General features: G+C 49.7%; 1 long non-coding RNA gene across 2 annotated transcripts in view; it reads right to left on the bottom strand.

Annotated features, from left to right (window-relative positions):
* The window catches only part of LOC139682019 (uncharacterized), a 29168-nt gene extending 12071 nt beyond the window's left edge, over positions 1–17097 (bottom strand). The window contains exons 1-3 of one of the 2 annotated variants that reach the window (XR_011699586.1): positions 16913–17097; positions 14144–14272; positions 7907–7998 (exon numbers count right to left, since the gene is read on the bottom strand). This is a non-coding gene — a long non-coding RNA (uncharacterized lncRNA). The remainder of the gene's footprint in view (positions 1–7906; positions 7999–14143; positions 14273–16912) is intronic. The other variant, XR_011699585.1, reaches the window with a different exon arrangement.
* Positions 17098–20476: the final 3379 nt, after the last annotated feature.

Genomic DNA, 20476 nt, shown 5'->3' on the forward strand with positions numbered 1-20476 from the left:
AACAGGGACACTTCAGTCAACAGTTAATAATGGCTTGATATCAGATGTGCAGGACACTCTGTGATGATGGAACAGGGAGAACAGGGGCTCTGGAGAGGGTTCAGGCTTCAGCCAAAACCCAGAGAACAGACAGTCCCACTGCTGCTGCAAGGCTGGACAGCATTTTGACATGCACAAGCAGGGAATATCACAGAGGTAGCACTGCTCTTGCATGTGATCTTAGTGACATCATCACCAAAATGGCACATTCAGGTCTAGTGCTTATGCTTGGGAGTGACACTGAAAACTTGGAAAAGACTCGGAAAAGAACTAGAAGATTCTCCCAGGGCTAGAAATCATTCTCAGTGAGAGACTAATGGAACATGATCTGTTTAGTTTATCTGGTTTTTAAGAGGTGATTTAATCATGGTCTGTGAGAACTGATGTGGGGGAATACTTGAGTGAAAAGGGCTCTTTAAGAGGGCAGACAAACATAGTAAAAGATCCAGGGATTGGAAAGCAAAGCTGGGGGTTGTCAGGCTTGAGATAAAGTAACTATTTTTAACAGTAGGAATAACTGACAATTGGAATAAGATGCTCAGAGACATGGTAAACTCTCCATTCCATACACCCTTGGAACGTAGACTGGCCATTCTTCTGTGGATCTAAACTGAGTCATAAGCTATTGGTCCTGGTGAAATTAAAAATGTGAATTTTCAGCTAAGAAAACCTAAGATGACTTGTGGTGGCATGAAAGAGATACTCCATCACATGCTGAGATGGTGGTACAGCCAGGCTTACCTCCCACTAATGTTGACAAAGGCTGAAAGGCACAAACCTGCTCTTTCTTTGCACCAAGTCCTGCCTGAGACTGAAAAACTTCTGCTATTGAACTTCCCTTGCCTGGTACATTCTTACTTGTTGATCCTTTCTTCTTTTCCATCAATGCAATGCTCCTGGGAGCTTGTTCGATACCTGACAAACATAAATAAACAGCTTTCTGCAGCTGAGCAATATTTTGAAAAAACATTTGGAAAAAGTATTTTCATGAGGAGAAAGCTCCTGGGAATAATATTGAACAAAACTTGATGAAACAGGAGTGTCATGGCTGGGCCTTGTGGCAGTTCAGTTGCTCCTTCTTGCATTCAGCTCAGCTTACAGGAGTCAATTAGTGTAGAATATCTCAGCTCAGCCTGACAAGGTTGATAACATGAAGGTACCAATGGCAGGATTCCATGAATGTGCAGACTGTTACTTTGGAGAGGATCCTGGCTGGTGACCCCTGGAGGCAGGGGTCCCCCTTTCCCCTCAGCATGCAATAAATTTCCCCAGGCAGACCCCAGGGTCTTATTACTCCCAAACTCACTGGGTTGCCTCATGTGGAAATTGCTCTAATTCTCCGAAAAGGCAGATCTAGAACAACAGAACCAAACTTTAATCTAGGAGAGCAATAGGTTAGGTTTCTCAGAACAAAACTGAAAATAAGTTTTCTCAAAGAGAACATGAAATGAGGAATCACCATGCCTAAACTACTCCTTACATTGTCTGCTCAAGGATCAGCAGCAGGGATGTTGGGTCCTGCAGATGCAGGTGCCAATGGGGCAGCTCAGGTCTGGCTGTCTCCCCAAACACCCTTAGCTCAGGAACTCCATCTTCCCAGTTATACTGGAGGGTTAACAATATGGTCAGACTCATTTGGGGAATTTGCTCTCCTGCCTCTAGGAAGGAACAATATGATGTCATATTGTGCATGAGTATGATGATGAAAACTGATGGGTTGCAGCTGGTGCAGCAGAAGCCTTTGGCCCAGGAGAAGTCAGTGGTCTCACTACTTCTCCAAGCACCTTCTGTGGCATCACAACAACTCATAGTTTCTAAATTAGGGAGACTGGAAAATGCTGCAGGGGCTCCCAGGGCATTATAACAATCACAGCATCCAAATAATGTAGCTCTGCTTGGTAGGTATGAGCTCCTCTTCCATGTCTCATGGCACTAAGAGGGTCACAGCACTGCCACAATAAGATGTCTTCTGGTCAGTCAGATTAAGCTTTGTGTAGGTGGTCTTTGCACTTTAAACATCCTTTCTCTGATGTGAGAGGGCTCAGACAAGCATCGTGGCAGGAAGGTGGCATCTGAGACTGACATGACTTAAACCACAGGCTCCCCACACGGCAGCCAAGCTGACTGGTGCACTGACTACAGGAAGGCTGATGCAAATAGTAACTGTGGATGCTGGCACTGGCTGGAGAACAGCACAAACATGCAACTGTGCCGGCTGCACCCATCTTCCTTCTCTTTGTGAAGCTTCAGGCCCACCCAAACCACAAGCAGAAGCCACCAAATGTGGCCAAGCAGCCCAGTCAGGCAGTGTGGTGAACAAAGAGCAAATAAGCAAAAAATATTCTCAAAATAGCTTAAAGCTAGATCTTGTTTGTCCAAGTTACTTGACCAAGACTTGTGACTGAGGAAGTCACTGGAAGGAACTGAGATCACCCTGGGAAGGATTTAGAAGAGAGGGAAATTGATCTGAAGCTTTGTCTTGCTGGACAATGGCAGCTTTTATACCTGATCAGTTGTGTTTTGAAATGCATCTCATGCCCAAAGCCAGAGTGGATGCTTTGGTCAAACTGAAATCCTGGGCTTGGACTGCACTCCTCAGCTCACTGCGACAGACAAAGTTTATCTAAAAGTATGTTACCAAAGCCAGAAGTAGTCCTGTGTCCCAATACAGAATCCTGAAGAAATACAACTGCATCCTTACGCACGAGTTTCTGGGCCCTGGGAAGAACGTAAGATCTTCTACATGACTTCTCTGTGAAACTGGGAACGGAAAAATGGAGACAGAGATTTCTTCCTAACTCAGCCCAACCCATTTTACCCACCCCTAGTTGCTTCCTACATATCTTTATGAGCACTTCTTTGTCATGGGGCACTTGCAGAGAGATTGGTATTAGTTGTCTGGGGGGATGATTCATTATTCCAATGTCCTAGGTCTGCCTCAATGTGACACCACGCTTCCTGTTCAGGTGGGAGTCACAGAATCACAGAATGGTTCATGTTGGATTGAACTTTAAAGCCTAGCTCATTCCAACACCCTGCTGTGGGCAGGGACACCTCCTGCTACACCAAGTTACCCCATGACCCAACCAAAGTCTCAATAATCTATTGGTAATATGTTGGAAAAGCAGATGGGTTATTTGCAAAGACCCTGAGGAGAAAGAGCTAAAATTGCAGGGCCTGTATGGGTCTCTGTGGTGTATGGTACACAGCTCTGCTGATGGGTGTGCAGGATTTCTGCAGCACTGGCATATCCCCATTGGACCTGTGCTGGGACAGGTCTTGGCCCTGGACTAGGACAGCTCTATCCAATGCCTGCATTTTCTTTTTTGGAGGTGCTTGGAGCTGTGGCCCACCCTGGGCTGCATCTCCAGCACAGAGGCACAGCAAGGTCTCTGGCTCCAGTATGAGGCAAAGGCGCTTCAGGGCTGTGCAGGCAAGGATTGAGCTGTCAAGGGTGTTCCACGTTTGCCAGCTGAGTGTGGATGGTCTCACTACCTGGACACAGGCACAGCACACACTTCCCATCTGCTCCATCCCTATCAATATGACCTTGTGCTCCCCACGATGAGGGTGGAGGTTATCCTCATAGGCTCATCCCTCAGCCACATTGCTGAGAAGCCCCATTAGCTGAGTGCTACATCCTGGCAAAACCCTGCAGAAAACTGGAACAAGAAAGGGAACAGGAACCTTACTTGGTAAGAGTTAGAGCCCATCTAGCCTGAAACTAACAGAGGCAATAGGAGATGCTGTTTTAGGGGAGCCTTCTGCAGCCTGAGAGTCTTCTACTTCAGCATTCACAGTCACTGGGCTTGGGGACAGCAGAAGGCACAAGCCTGACTGTTCTCTCTGGTATTCCCTCATGAACCTGCTCTCCATTAGCTGGTCTAATCCTTTTCTGACCATGCTGACAGCACCTCCCTCCACAGCTTCTTGTGGCAGCAGATTCTTGATGGTTTACTCACTGGATGAAGAAATCTTTCCTTTTTTTCTGTTTCAGGGTGATATCCTACCAGTTCCACTGACTACTCCCAGCTCTTGGTCTTAGGATTTGATTTCAATTTCACCTAATTCACTCCCTTGGGGATTTTGCAAACTTCAGTCACATTACTCCCAGCTTTCTTCTTTTCAAAATTCCAACCTTTTCATTCTTTTCACATGCTTTTCCAGCCTCGAGAACATTTTAATTATTAATTGAATTGCCCTTAGTATATGAAAATTAAAGCCTCCAGGTTTGTTTCTACCATCCTTAGCTTTGGAGAAGATCTGGAGGATCTTCTCTCAGGGGGGCTAACTGTGGTGAGTGAACATTCAGATGCTTGCAAATATATCCTAAATTATCAAATGCCTTGTTCATGGTGTTGGCTACAGTTCTGGATTTATAGCTTCTTCATAGGGTATTGCTCTTGCTCCATAAACTCGTATTGGTAGTTGCAGATGTAAGTGACCTACTGCTAAAGAAAATGTCAGGAATTCTCTCTTCTTTGCAGAAAGAGAAGACTTTTTGGTTTAACCTTAGGCTGAGGAACAGCAAAATTGTGAAGACAACCTCAGACTAAGGTCAAAAGTCTCACAAGCTGATGTCCCTGATGGTACACTATAAACATGCACTTATTTAACCCTGGGTTCCCTGTAGTCAAGGCTCACTGCAAAGGTTAAGCTGTGTGCAAAGAAGTTGTTTTTTCAGGGTCAGGGTTGAAGGACAGAGCTCTGGTACACCAGCAGGCTGTGAGTATTGTTGTGATGGTTCATCAGGCCATCAGAAGGATTTTGGGACAGAAAAGATGTACATTTATTTGTAAATTTTCTGTTCTCCTGAAATGCTGAAAGAATGAATAAAAATCAATTCCCTGCCATGTTTTCACCTGCTTCAGCTTCTGCAAAAGCACAGCTGATGGGGTAAGGTCATCCTGAGCAGAGCATCAAGTCAAGCATATCCCCAGCTTTATGTTCACCCCACATCTCCTGTTCTGCCTTGGCCCAGGCTTGTACAGTGGCAGCCTCGGAAAGACCAGGCAGAGCTTGCACTTGGCTCCATAGCAGCAGTTTTCCAGTGAGCATCCTGGCAGCAAGATCCCACTGCCCCAACACAGTGCACACAGCACACCATGGGGGAGGATGAGGCAGTTCAGGAGCCTGCTCTTTGCAGAAAACCAGGTGTGCAAGCAGCAGGGAGAGGAACCACTGCAGCATGCAGGGACCATGGCACAAGGGACTGCATTGAACAGATTCATCCCCTCAGGTGCTGCTGTGTCCTGCACACGGAACCACAGCAGGTGAGCATGAACCTGGGGCTCTCTCCTCAGAGGTGTATTGCTCACCAGGGTCATAACTCATGCACAGCCCCTCTGCCATGGCCAGAGATCCCACGGAGCAGAGGGTGGTGGGTGAGGAGGTACCCCCTTGCTGTGCTCCCCTGCTCTGAGACCTCTGTGTCCCACGTGGGTAGATCCAGGCCTGTCCTTGCTGTCCCCATGCAGACCCTGCACAGCATGAGCAGGATGCTGAACTCTCCCTGCACTAAGCTGGGCACAGCAGCCTGAGCTCTGGGACATGCTGACTCACCTATCTGACTGTAGTGGTTTTAGCTAGGCCTCAAATTAGCAGGCTCAGAGAATCTATGTGGATGGGGAGACAGCTCTCACCTGACTGGGTAACCAAGGAAATATTTCATACCAGATGACACAAACATAAGATATGAGGCAGCAGTGGGAGGTGTTAGGTCAGTTCCATCATGGCTGAGGTACAAGCCGGACGTGGTGGAGCTCCTGTCTTGGAGCAGGCCCTGCTCCTGCTGTCCCTACTTGCATTTTGTTTGAATTCAGGGAAGTAGAAACATTTTGTTATTATACTTTGCTTCTGGCTGGGTGTCTTTTAGAGTGCTTATGAATCCAGAGTAACAGACTTTGGGGAGTGGGAGGTTATTTCTTGTTATATATAACTTGTGTAAGTGTGTGTTATATTGTAGTTTTCTCTTAGTTTTCTCTTTTCTGTATAAATACATATAGTTAGTTTCAGCATAAACCTGGTTTGAAAGGGTTTTTTTCTCTCTCCCTCTTTTTCCCTTGGCTGGTTGGGGGGCTGGGAGGAACACCTTTTCTTTGTAGTTGGGCAGCTGGCATTTTGCCAGCTCAACCCAAGATACTGACTCACTTCACAACTAAATTTCCATTGCTCCAAATTACTCCATTTTGCCAACTCAAAAGACCCCCTCCCATGGAGATCCCCTCCCTGGAGCAAGGAGGCTCAGTCCTGCACAGGAGAGCAGCACCAGCACCAAGGGTCACAAAAGTGGCTGAGGAATGACAAATGGGTTCATGCTTTGGCTGCAGATGTGCAGAACAGAGCCCTGCACACAGATACTGCCTCTATTGGCTACCTGCTCCCTAGGCAAGGCAGGGGAGTTCAGGAGCCCCACTGCAGCCTCCAGTGATGGCTTCCAGAAGGAGACTGCCTGAGACAAGTGCTGTCTGACTGTTCCCACTTGCAGCTGCACAGCCTCAGCCCAGAACTCCAGCCCCAGAGCCATCTGAGGACCTGCCCAAGGTGTGCTTTGCTCCAGGCTGGCCACACACATCACCAGTGGAGCACCTGGCTGGTGCTGCCCAGTGCTGCAGATGGGCCTTTCTGCTCTCCCCTCTGGAATGTGGCACATGCAGACACACCTAGCAATCTGCCCTACTGCTCAGGAAGGGATGCAGAGGTGAAATGGGCAGAGTTCAGGAGGAACGAATAGGTGTGTGCCAGCCCAGAGCTTGCTTTGGCTGCCTAGTACACAGGGCTCACCTTGCCTTAGGACTTGCAGTGCACTCTGTGCTCCGAAGCCCATCTCACAGAGATCTCTCACCACCCAAGAGATGCAAAGTCCTCCAGGAAGGTGTCCCTCTAACAGGTTCCTGTGCTGGTTGTGAGGAGTAAGAAACAGCTCTTCCCTTGGGATTCAAGAAGAGGATCCATGTCAGCTCAGGGAGAGCGCAGGACTGGCCCTCCATTTGTCCCTGCTGGTCCCAGGAATGTGGTTTCCTCAGGTCAGCTGTGCTGCCAGTACTGCTGCAGCAGCAAACTTACTGCTCTGGGGAGGGAGGACAGGCTGGCTCATAACAAGCTGGTTTGAGTTGGGTGGTGAGGATCTCTGAGATGCACGTAGTCCCCAGAGCCCCCTGTGCTGCTCCAGCACCTGCCAGCCCATGCTGCCTGGCAGTTTATTGCTCAAAATCTCCTCCAGATCCTAGTAAGATGGAGAAGCTCTGTCCTGTTCCTGTGGGACCTGGCCGGGCTGGGAGCTCTCCTGGGAGGATGACCGAACTCTCGCCATCCATCTGGTCTGCTGTTGCCATGCCTGTCCTCTCATGCAGGTTAGTATCGGGAAGAAACATCCTCAGCTGCCAGGTCAGGACAAACAGTAAAAAGTCTCTGAACTGTAGAGAGGACAACTTCTGATTCACAGCTCCTCCCAAGTGACCCAGGTCGATGAGCATGAGTTTGGCTGCTTCTGCTGACCCATTATGGTTATCTCTCTCTGATCTATACTGTGTCCCAGACAGGGCAGTCTTACCCACACACACATTTAAGGAATTGTTGCTACAGAGCTGTGCAGCACTGCCTGTTGAGAGATCATCTGAATTTGACATTTTGAAATTGAGTTGAATTTGAAACCATTTACCATGACTGACCCACCTCTTTCTAGAAGTTCCCATCCCAAGAGACCAGGCTAAGTCAAGGTCTCTGCTTTTCAACCAGTGACCTTTCACATCCAGGAGCAGTGTCCCAGCCCACCAGAACATGTGCCATTATTCATTCTGGAGTAAAAGATCACCTGAGGTTGATTCACAGGCCTGATGAGAAATTCTGTCTCAGTCACAAAACTTACCCACAAACTTTCTGGAGCGTTGCAAAGTGCTGGAAACCTTTTGTCACCCTATTTCTGAGTCTCCCCTTCATTTTTCCAGGTGGTGCAGGTGCCTGTGAGGTAAAGAGGGAGTGCCAGTGGAGTTTTTCCCAGGAGATAACTGTTCCTGGGTCCCTTACATTAGAACAGAGCACACCATACAGCTGGCACAGGGTTAGTGCTGCCCTGAGCCAGTTCTGTAGGGATAGGTGGTCATGCACAACCTGTCCCCAGCGTGTGGGGACAGGTCTAAGACAGTCAGAGGGCTAAAACACTTCCCTTGCAAAGAGCTCTGTGGTAGACAGACCTTTTCCGTTTCATGAGAAATCCCAAAACAAATAACCATGAGACACGGAGCCCCAGGGGAGAGAGAAGCAGAAGCAGGGAGCGGGCCCAGGCCAGAGCACTCAGCACCATGCACAGGGCAGCCACACAGATCCATGCTGTTTACAGAGCCAAGAATAACTACAGCATCTCTATTTAATGCCACTTAGAAAAGCCTCTTTCTCTGAAATGGTGAGCTTCCCCAAAGACAGGATCAATATTTATAAAAGTCTGTGACTTCCATGCCCTGGTGATTTATGCAGGACACAGGCTGGACAGGACTGCTGCAGCCCTGGCTGGGTCTGCAGGCAAAAACAGTGTCTATCTTTTTGGCCATTCCCAGGAGAGCAGGATGGGCTGGGGCAGCCAGAGGAGAAGGTCTGGGCTGCTGGGCAGGGGCAGCTCACACAGAGCATGAACTTCCCTCCCATGTGAAAACATGATGAATTTTTGAGGCAATTCAGTGCCAATGCCAACCCAATCAGGATGAAGTTGCCCAGTAAACTTAGCTGGTGGTAAGCTGGTTACCCACATCAGAAAGAGCTGGAGGCTCCTCTGTGATGGCAGAGGGAGCTGGGGGTAACCCCCAGACACAGGAGGCTGCCTCTATTCTCCCATGCTCAGGTTTCTGATCAGCTTTCCCCTTTGCACAAGTATGATTTCTTGGCAGACAAAGATGATTTTAATAATTTCTCTTCCCTCATGCCTTGCCATCCCCTCCTCTGTTCTTATCCAGTTGATTGTGACTGCTGTAGAAACCAGATGGGGGTTATATTTAACCCCCTCAAGTCATCCCCACAGCTTAATCGTTAGCACAAAGCTGCCAGCAGACAGTGGGAACAGCAAGCTGTGGATGAGGATGGAGGGATGATCATCAGCAACCTCATAAATTGACTTTCCCTGATAAAAAAAGCTTCCTCTGCAACACCACTTCCCAAAATGTTCTGCCTGGCATTTGGACTGGGATAGCCAAGGGACGATATATAGGGTGCAGGTTGCTAGGCCGGCATCAGTTAGGGATAAGGTCCAGCCATGAGGACCTCTCCCACTTAGTCTCTATGGATCCTACCACAGGATAGGTCCCAGTCCATAAGAAAGGACCCTTGTGAAGTGTTTGGGAGGCCTGGAGGGATGCTTCCCAGGCAAGTGCACAGAGCACAGATTTACCTGTGTGGCTGAGTGATGAAGAACATCCCCCTTGACAAGTGGGAATGGCTTTAAAAAGAAAGACAGAAGATTTAGATCAGATGTTAGGAAGAAATTCTTCCCTGTGTGGGTGGGCAGGCCCTGGCACAGGTTGTCCAGAGAAGCTGTGGCTGCCCCATCCCTGGAAGTGTCCAAGGCCAGGTTGGACGGAGCTTGGAGCAACCTGGGCTAGTGACAGGTGTCCCTGCCCATGGCAGGAGGCTGGAACAGGAAGAGCTTTAAGGTCACTTCAAACCAAAACCATTCTATGATTCTTTGATTAAGCCCTTCTCTTTTCTGCAGCAAAACATTGCTGCCCCGAGAGGAGCTTGTGATCCAAACCATGATACTACCTTGAAACCATCAGGGGACCGCAGGAGATTTCATGCCCTGTTCCTCCAGCAGGAAAAGCAAAGCAAGGTGGTGGGAAAGCCAGGCATGCTCTTCCCCTCCAGCCAGAAGAAGGCACTGGTGTGCAGTTGCCTGCCTGTGTTGAGGGCCAAAAAGGGACTGCAAGGGATCTACCCCAGCAGGAACATTGCCCATGCAGCAACTGGGTTGGGACGTGCAAAGGGGCATGTTCCATGGGGAGTAGTTTGAAGGGAGAGCAACTAAATCAGAAAGGTTGGAGCCCTGCCAGCACCTGCCACCTCTGGAAATAGCTCTTACAGAGCCCTGGGGTCCAGGCATGGAGCCCCCTTCCCTCGGGTTATTACGCAGCACAGGATACATGAAACATGTTGGCAGCGATCGGTCTAAGGAAAGCTGAGGAAGGGAGGGAGGCATATTAATAGGAAAACAAATCAGCACCTGGAAACAAGGCAAACGGACAACATGCAGGGACCCAGACCACCAGGGATGCTGGATTGCAGACAAACCCAGGCACATGCATGGAGGGGAAAATGGACTGTCAGCGGAGCTGGCCACCTGCAGCAAAGGCAGGAGAATGAAAGGAAAACCTTTTATTATCTAAATGGGGACGCAATTTCTGGAAGAACAGACTCTTCATCTCAGGAATGGTGTTTGAAGCATTACAACAGCTGAGAGAGGTGTTGATCAGTGCTGTCACTAGAACGAATTAGAGTACAGAGATACTGGGTTTTACCTAAAGCCAAGGCACAGGAAAAGGAAATATCTACTTGGTTCTGGAGCAGGGAACTCTGCAGCAGCATGGGCCTGTGGAGGGAGAAAAACAGAGGAAGAACTGCATGTGCTCAGTGCCCAGGACAGTCTACAGCTTGCAGATCTTGGAGCAGGGATCCTTCCAAGCCAGGATCTTGCTGCCCTATTAACAGCAGCTATGGATAGGAGGGAGGTTATGCTCAGGCAGAAGAGGAACTGCTAACTGTGGCCTCCTTCAGGAGATAACGCCCCAGCTTTCTGCACCATTCACCATGAAGCCCCTCCTGAGGAGCCTTGGAGATCAGCAATTAGAGAAGAGTTCAAGCTGAGCTGGGCAAGTCCTTCACTATACACGCAGATGGATCTGCAGCCTGTCATCTTGTGACAGCACTGGCATGGCTGGAAGGAGAGACCCAAAGGATGTCTCAAAGATCCCAACAGACGTAGGTACTATGGCAGGACAATAATCTCTACAGCAAGGTTGGCGAGGTCACAGAAAATCAATGTGGCAGGTACCAGTAGTTCCTACCAGCAGCTGAGGGGTCAGTTCTGGGTCACATTTAGGGTGGGATTTTGCTTAGAAGAGGCCAGGCACTAATACCAAGGGACTGGAGAGCTGACATCATGGACAGATGCCTAGGCATGCTGAGTGGAGGATGAAGGCATGCCTGGAGTGGTGCCAGGACTGGATATTGATGCTCAGCTGAAGACAAGTGCTGTGCCCCATTCTGAAAGGAATCTCTGCAGCCTCCTGAAACTCCAACCTGCCTGTGGAAAGACTGGAAGAAACCTGATCACATTTAGAAATGGATCCCAGAGCAACAGCAACCACAGAGCCCAGGAACTGGACTTTCTAGAGGCCACTGAAGAGCAATCTGATGGAGAAGGGGCAGTGCCCTTTGGAAAACCTGATGTTCTCAGCACGTTCTGCTTAGACACTGGACCACCACACTCAGCAACAGTGGACGCAGTCCAGTATCCTGTGGGAACCTGAACACAAGGCTTCTTTCCCCACAAACCCCACAGAAGGGAACAGGAATGGTAAATGCCATAGAGGTGGTCTCCCTTTGGAATCATTGCAATAAAATGCAATGAAGTCAAAAGCCAAGGAAATTGGTGGACCAGGAACTACAAGAGGACATTACAAATGAAGTCTGTGTGCCACCAGTCCAGCTCTTCAGTGAAATTTCTTTGGCTAGTGAAACACAGCAGTGAAGGACTCTAAACCCATTGCCTTCTTAGTGGGAATTTCCCCACAATGTCATTCAACTCAGTTTTGAGGGCAATTTAGCTGGAGCAACAGGGTAACTTACAGTCTCTGAGTACAACTCTGGAATGTGCTGGCAAAGGCAAGAGGATGGGGCAAAAGGGGAATAGAGACTTCTCTACCATAAACCAGCTGTTCCAGTGCAAGGAGTGGGGGAGGATCAGGGTGGGAGGAAATCTGGAGTTTGGTACATGGAGAGTGTACTTTGCTTGGTAACTCCCAGCACGTCCTCTGGGACAGCTCAGAGGGGTTGTGCATGGTGTTACGCTCCATTAGCAATTACTTTATGCCAGCACATGTAAATAGTAATTCTGGCACAGGTTCCAGCAGAGTGCTGTGTGCAGCACTGACCCCCAGCACAGCCTGTACTGCTGGCTCCCTTGGAGGCAAACATCAGAGCCAGGAGATATTTGTTTGCACATGAACAAGCTGTGCGCTCTTGTATCAACAGTGCTTTGGAAACTTAAAGGATCTGTGCAGGTGAAGTGTGATTCCATGTGATCAAACTCTCTGCTTCCCCTCAAGAACTGACTGTGCACCCTAGCCCTTTCCCTGAGATCTGGCCTATAAGAGGGAAGCCTTGGGGTTAAAAAGATGGAAGAAGGGAGATAAAAGAAATCTGCATAACTTGGTATATTCTGTGAAAGGTTTTGCTTGAGCATTCAGGCCAAAGCTACAAACCCCGGATACAGCAAGGTTCCTATGGAAGCCACAAAACTGATGTGCCTCTGCATGGTATGACACGAGACAAATCCTTCGCCCAGAAATCTGCCTCTTCCCAAACTCCAACAGTGCCCTCAAGTGCTCAGAGGAGAAGCCGCAAGCCAGGGACGGAGCTCGCTGACACCCAGACTGCAGTGAAAAGACTGTGAAGGAGGAGGAGAGAGATGTGGCCGCATGGCCTTGAGCTGGGCTCGCTGCTGTCCCTGCCTGAGTTAGGCTGAAATGTCTGTGTCTTTTCCTACTTCTTTTCCCCTAAATGGGCGGATCTGTGCCGTGTGACAGCCTATCTGTCATCAAGAAGTGCTCCAAGAGCATCAAAAGCAGATCCAAAGTCTGTGTTGCCTAGAAAAGATGCACACATCACAATCTTGTGAAAACAGCATGGTTTGGATTTGGCCACCAGAGTGATCCCACCCAGCCAGACCTCCTGGACCCATTCCTTCAGAAGATGTGAACTCTGGAGAGGAGAGGACTGCATCCTTATGTCCCAGCTGCAGAGGAGAGGTTGAATTAAGCAGCAGAAGGGCCAGAAACAGGGAGATGGGGAAGGGTACTTCTGAATCTGTTCTTGTCCCTGTAGCCAGAGTGTCATGGTGCCCCTGACCACTCCACCACAGCCCCTGAAAGTCTGCCCAGCTTCTCTGAAGGCATGTGTGTTGTTCTCTTCCATCACTTCTCATAATGCCACTGTCCTATTGTGCTACTTTAGGCTTTTGTTTTAACTGGGCCTCAAATTAGCAGGCTCAGAGAATCTATGTAGATTAGGAGAGACAAGTATCGCCTGACTTAAGTAACCAAAGAAATATTTCATACCAGATGATGCAAACCTGAGATATGAATATAGGAGTAGGAGGTGCTCTCTCAGTTCCATCATGGCCGAAGCAAAGGCAGGACAGGCTCAGCTGTCCTGCTGACGTGGGCCTTGCTGTGGCTGCCACTACTTGCACTTTGTTTGAATTCAGAGAAGTAGAAACATTTTGTTGTTACACTTTCTGTTTCTTGCTGGGTGTCTTTTAAGGTGCTTACGGATCTAGAGTGATAGAATCTATTTTCAGTGGGGAGTGGGGAGTTATCTCTTTTTATTTCTAACTTGTGTATGTTATACTGTAGTTACTCTTAATTTTCTCTTTTTTGTATAAATATATACAGTTAGTTTAAGCGTAAATGTAGTTTGAAGGTTTTTTTCCCTTTCTCCCTTTTCTCAGTGAGTGGAGGGAAGCTCTAACTCTGTGTTGGGCAGTTGGCATTTTGCCAGCTCAACCCAAGACACCTGTCAACTCCATACACCGATGTCCATCCCTCACAAGGTAGGAGACCACAACTGCTCTTCCAGCAGGCTCCTGTCATCCCATCAGGCCACCCTGAATCACAGACACTGTCCAGAAACAGCAATTTCAGCTCCAGAACCTGTTTCAACCAAGAGCCATCCCTTTATCATCTTTTGCTGCACTGCCTTAACCTGGGCAGAACAGACATTCAGCTTTTTACTCTCTCTCTAATTCTTATGAAAAGCATGTTCCAGGAGCTTGCTGGAAGTACCACAACACAAAGCCAGACACTACACAGGCAGGCTCACAAGCATGTAGCCCAAACCTCACCTCTTTTAGTGCCAGAGCTGCAAGTTTCTCCCTCAAGGACAAAATGACAAGGTACCAGAGGCATCAGGACTCTTCTCTGCTGTCAAGGATGGTCTTGCAGGAAACGTTTTGCTGCTGCAGAGAAGGCACCTGCTGGCAACACACAGATCCAGCTAATCATGTTCTCAGATAGCACAAGATGGCCCTGCAGAAAGCACAGATCTGAGACTGATGGGGATGGTGTTTCTCGTGTAGCAGTCACTGTCCTTCATCTCACCAATGCTCTGTGGCCAGGGCCGGTCTCTTGCCAGGGCAACCTGGAGCAGGTCATCATCACAGCCAAGGCATCACCTCCAGGTCAGCTGCTGTCAGCAGCCACAGAGCAAAAGCCACTGGTGACTCCTCGGGGCTTGATCATCACCTTGCTTTGCTCATCACCAGCCAGTGGAAAAAAAATAACCAGATCTGGGTCCAGCACTTTCTCACAGGGACCCCTTCAGCACATAAAACAGGAGCACTGGTGGAGTGGGCACTGACAGCTGTAGCAGACAGCCCCATGCAGGAGACTGGCAAAGCACCACAGTCTGAAGAGGCCCCCAGGAACCTCCACAGCTCCATGAGAAAACAGCCTGTCTTGCTTTTGTTGCATTCATCGAAAGTGACCTTGAAATCTACTGCTGCTATGCCATTTCTATTGTACTGGCAGAATAGCTGCCATGCCATTCTTGGCCGAGAATCCCAGCCAAGGGGCATTTCCCTGGCAGAGCATACAGGCCCCAGAGCACAACAGGTCTCATCATTGACAACGAGGGTTTCTAATTCATATCCATTTGTCGGCAAGCTGACCTGCCTGACCACATGCCAGGCCCAGAATTTCATCTGCGTCTGTGTGGAGAGGGTTTGGCAGTTGCCAGGACCCACAGTCCCAGGCCCTGCTGCCTGCCTGCTGCTCCTATACCAGGTCAAACACAGCTTAGGATATCACCCTCCACACCTCTGTGCACTTATCTGGCAATTAGCACTTGTTTATGCAAATGAGACAGTTCATCAGCTCTCCTCCTCAATCTATTAATAGATGGAGCAGATAACTCCCCTCCAGGTTTGGGAATGTGAACGTACATGCCTGAACTTGCTGCTCTCTGCACTGCCTGGTGAGGCTATTTTTTCTCTAATTTTTCATTCAAAATACAGCCATTATCTTTCTGCTTCCCCAACGACACTAGTCAAACCCAAAACTTCCCCAGAGCCCTGTCAGAGCTGACAGAGGGACCTGCCGCTTTCAGGTGTGCAACCGTGCAGAGAGCAGAGAATGCCTGCTAGACGTTAGCAAATGGGAAAGGGGTCACATCTGTGCCGGCCCAGGCACGGTCCCTGCACAGCTGTCGGTCAGCAAGGCCAGCGGGGTGACTCGGTGGCCTCTGACTGTCTGCTGCAGTGGCTGTTGGTGGCAGGGCCAGTCCCACCCACTGGGGCCATCTGGAAGCTCTCAGAGCTGCTGAAACGAAATGCACCCAGAGAGCCCGTGTGAGCCGTGGGCTGGATCAGGTTACTGACAGAGGGGCAGAAAACACACCAAGGAGCAAGGGGCACCCCAGCTACGGCAGAAATACAGATCAGGGTCCTGTCCCCACCTCCCTGAGCGCAAGATGCTGGTGCACGGACTGTCAGGACAGCCTGTTCCCACCCTGCATCCTGCATGGTGTCCGTCAGCATCCGGGGGCTCCTTTGCCCCTTACATGTCCTGGGGGCAGCCATACATGCTGGGGGCCCTACCTGCGACACACCCCCCCTCACCACCCCAATTCTAGACCTGCTGCCGTAGGTGACCCTGGTCCCGCAGGTGTCCTCCCCAGCCACCTGGGTGGTGCAGGACCCCCATGAGCTGGGCGGGCTCTCCTCGGGGTGACGAGGGGAGGTGTAGGGACCCTCACTATGGTGAGACGCCACCAGGAGGGTGCAGGCAGCAGTGCCAGCAGTGTGCCAAGAAGCCAAGGGCTGGAAACTGGGCAAGCAGCTGATGGAGCAGCAGATCAGGACCCACAGCCAGGACGGTGTCCCTCTGCCTCACACCCCTCAGGCAGCCAGCGCCCCCAAAGTATGCGCAGAGCCTGGGCTGGAAGGTCCAGCACTGCCCAAGCCTTCCTCTGGCTCAGGCCAAGGGCAGGGGACTGAGGTGGACATGGCTCTGCCTGCCCCAGCCCGGCAGGCCCCTCACAGCCAGCTGCTCACCCACAGCCCATGCCCTGCCACCACCACCGCTTCCTCAGGAAACGAGCCCCAGCTCCAGCGCAGCAAGGTGATGTTTAATTACAGAATCAGAGAAACAATCAGGCTGGAAAAGACCTCTGGCATCATTGAGTCCAACCTATAACCCAACATCACCTTATCAACTAGACCATGGCATTAAGATCCACGTCCAGTCTATCCTTAAACACCTCCCGGGGCGGTGCCTCCCCCCGGTCCCGCAGCTCGTCCCTGAGGGCCCGAGGGGGGCCCTGACCGGGCGGCGTTGCCGGGCCCGGCTCCGGAGCCCTCAAAATACACACACCGCGTCTCGTTCGGCTTCAGGTGCAAGGAGTAGGTTTCCATAAATCTAACACACCAAGGCGTAAAAAGCTACAGCCATTATGAAGTAAAAAACCCCCACATGACCCGCCTATATAACCCATTCTCCGCCTAGCTAATGCATATTTATTTCGGTGATACGACTTTACGCACTGCTTGAAACACAGAGTTCTTTCCTTTATTAAACAGTTTCTATTGCAGAAGTTATCCGACTGCATCAGTTACCTTTACAAAAGCTGAGAAAAGTCAGCCTGGGGCAGGTAGTTCGGCTGAAGGCTGCAGGGCGAGAGGCGGCCCGGCCCGGCCCGGCGATGGCGGCGCCGTGAGGCGGGAGCGGGCGGGGCCGGCCCGGGGCGGCCGCGGGGGCTGAGCTGGCCCTGCCGCGCCCGGGCCGCCGCCGCCGGGGCTCGGGGAGGTTTTGTCGCGACCCTGCGGGGCTGCCCCAGCTCCGGCCACGGCCCTCGCGACACCACGTCGCTGCCAGGCCCGCGGGGATGGGCCGGGTCGCCTCGTCCCGGGGGCTGGGCCGGGCCCTCCCTCGGCCGGAGGGACGGAGCGGACCCCGCAAGCCTTTCGGGCGGGTGAGGGCCCGGGGGGCCCTGCCTGCAACCTGGCCGGAGGGGGACCCCCGCTCCCTTACGGTGGGAAATCGAAGTGAGCCTTGTTGGTGCTCCACGGGTGCCGAAAACCCTCTGTCCCTCTCATTTAAAACATCACGCGTGTTCCCTATGCCAGAGGGTGATCCCATCGCTGCCACGGGGCAGGGGCCTTCCTTTTGCAACCTGCACATAGAAGATGCTTCCACCAGAATTTCGGTTCTGCCTGGAAGCTAAAGCTGGCACTGACCCTCCAAAGGTGTTTGTCACTAGCTCTGCGTTAGGGCCTCTTTGAGCTGTGTCCTTGCTTGGGCACAAGCTGTGTAATGTTTTTTAAAGGTAGGCTTGGAAGGGGGTTGTTACAGGTAATTCGACCGAATTATTGAGTTGAAGTCGTTTGAGTAAAATTTGAAATTGATTTATTAATAGGCAACTAAGCAAAGGTCACAGTGCTGGGTGCAGTCAGGAGAAACTTCCCCTTTCTCCCCAACTGGCAAAGAGTAACAGCTTAGAGTCTCAAGGTATAGTCCTTTTACTTCCTCTTTTCAGCGGGGGTCTTTTTTTTACATTACAAAATACCTTTGAGGAAGTTCCTAAATAGTCTACAATCTCATAGGATACTTGAAGCAAAAATATTTCAATTCTATTTTTGCAATACAGCCTTAGTTCCTCAAAACCTGCCAAGCCTTATAAATTTTATTTTAAAGCCTTTATGCCATAGCAATACTCTTTAAGCTCTATTATTATTCCTTTTAGTTGGTTTCGATGAGCAAATTTACTTCAGGTGTTCATTACAGGGGTTATGTTTTGCTTTGATGCCTTTGGCCACAAGAGATTCCTCTGCCATCACATCCACTAATCAGAGCTGTTCCCTGAGATGATCCATCAAGACTGACCCTTCAAGAGACAAATAAGTGAGTTTTTTGCACAATACCAATAAAGGAGAGGTCTGATGCATTTTCCCGTGTGGTCTCCAGCTCGATAGAGCTGTTGCAGAGGAGCAGTGGGACGGGAGCAGCAGGGCTGTCCCTGTGCTCAGGCCAGCTCGGGTATGTTACAGGGGGCTGTGGTCAGTCAAGTGCAGCTCCTCCTCCCCACAGAGCAGCGGCGCCGTCTGCGGAGCACTTTCCTCTCCTGTGCTGACACACCTAATACATGGGGCAGACATGGCATAATGGATTCTGCAGGGTTTTGCTTAAGAGATGCCAACTGTTTGAGGAGGAATTTGGGTTAAAGGCCCCCTTCAAAGACGGGGTGATGCAGGAACAGCCAGCCTGTCAGAGTACAGACTGGAACAGAGGTCCTCACCCAGCTTCTATGCCCTGCTCATTTGCTTGTTTCATCTCTTTCCACTATATTTTAACTGACTAACATACACTTAAAGAAGGTGTCAAAGATTTGCTTGTTTGTCACCTAAAAAGCACCTCAGCATTTACAGAATTCTTCCAGGAGGTGGAGGAAGTGTGTTGGCTTCCTGAGGTAAACCCCACTCAGCCTTCACAGTGCAGCATCTTCCTCTTTTGTGTCTTAGGGTGGCTGCACTCACGTTTGAAGAATTGTTGAAGGTCCTTTTGTGTTAATAGAATTTTGTGGCTGAGAAGGTGCCTCGGATGGCCCAAAGCAGGAGGTGACAGTGGTAGAAGTCCAGGTGGCCTCACAGACTCAACTCACAGTAATTCTGTACTAAGAAGTCTGAGGGAATCAGAGCCATTCTGGGGTGACCATGCTTGAGAAGTGTCATTTTCACGATTTTTTTTCTTCCCTGTCTGTTTAAATAGGCCTTTGGATCCAGGCACCTCAGGGGTGTGATGAGCTATGTCTGCCCTTGGCTGGAGGAACAGATGTCTCCTGTGCTTCTACTGATGCAAAATGGGTCACAAAAACTGGTCAAAGTAGTGTAATTCTGTTTTTTAACAAGTCACTAATAAATTGCAACACACAGTCCTCTCTGATGTAAACCTACCCGACAAACAGCAGTACAGATGTCCAGCTTTTGTTTCTTGAGGATGTTAGGAGAACCTGCAAAATATAATTATCACTTTCAGTGTTCTTGGGAACAGTGATCCGTGGCTGAGCAGTGACTGGAGCAAACTGGCAGATTTTTTGGGTTCGTGCAGGTTTTCCACTGCGTGATTTTACTCACTTCTTGGGGCAGCCGTTGGTTTGAAGAGTAACAGAAAACATTAAAGAGTTGAATCGGAGCTGTTTGTTTTTCAATCTATTATATTTCTATTCTAAGCATCAGTGCAGACAAAATGTGTGGGGTTTGAACAGTATATTCCGCTGCCTTTAGAGACTGTGGAGCGGTGAATTTAGTCAAAGTGTTGCTTATTTTCTTCTGTTATCAGTCTGCACTGATGTTCTGAACTGCAACAAAATAGATTGAAAAACAAATTGGTGTGCCCTGGCTCCTCGTGCTGGATTTTACTTTATCTTCTGGGTGAGCTGCCTACTCTGCCCCTTTGGAGCACCCCAGAGACAAGTAATGACCCCTCAGCCTCTTTTAGCACTTCAAAGACTGAATTACTTTTTATGGGAGAGGTAAGAAAATTGAATTGCAGTCCTTGATTTTCTGGCTTTCCAATAACCCTCACTGTAGGATCATCATCTTGGTAACAAGAAAACAGGAAACTGGTAAACACACAGAGAAAGTATTCAGATTGTGATTTAAGGCTGTCACTGCCCTTAACTCCTCAGAGCTAAAAACAGAACATTATCCCTCGCTCAGAGGCCACTGTCATGCCTAAGGGGCAGCAGGACCTAAAAACAGGAGAGATGATTCCCAGCTTTCTGTCCTGCTGAATTCACTGGTTTCCATAAGAATTGTGAAGTGAGTCTTCGAGTGAGTGCAAATGGGCCGAGATGGAGCGAGCCCTTCTCACAGGGCAGGGAGCCTTCCTGGGCTGGCACCTGCTGCAATGACCACTTTGGATTTTAGCTCCCTGAGCAGAGAGCTGACTGTGGAGAACAGGAGAGTCAAGGGGTGCCTCCCGTCAGCTCCAGTGCAAGTGGCAGTTACTTAAGACAGACATGCTGGATTCTTCCATTTTGCTTATCTCTTTCTGCCCACTTTTTTCCTTCCTGCTTTGTTTTCACCTTTTAGAGCTTGCATAGGGCTTACTTCTGCTTTTGCATTGGATATGCAGGTTGATTTTATGCATCTTCATTATCCATGTGGGCATTGCAAGTTGGC

The sequence above is a fragment of the Pithys albifrons genome, chromosome 22 (assembly GCF_047495875.1).
Source record: "Pithys albifrons albifrons isolate INPA30051 chromosome 22, PitAlb_v1, whole genome shotgun sequence".
Lineage (NCBI taxonomy): Eukaryota > Metazoa > Chordata > Aves > Passeriformes > Thamnophilidae > Pithys > Pithys albifrons.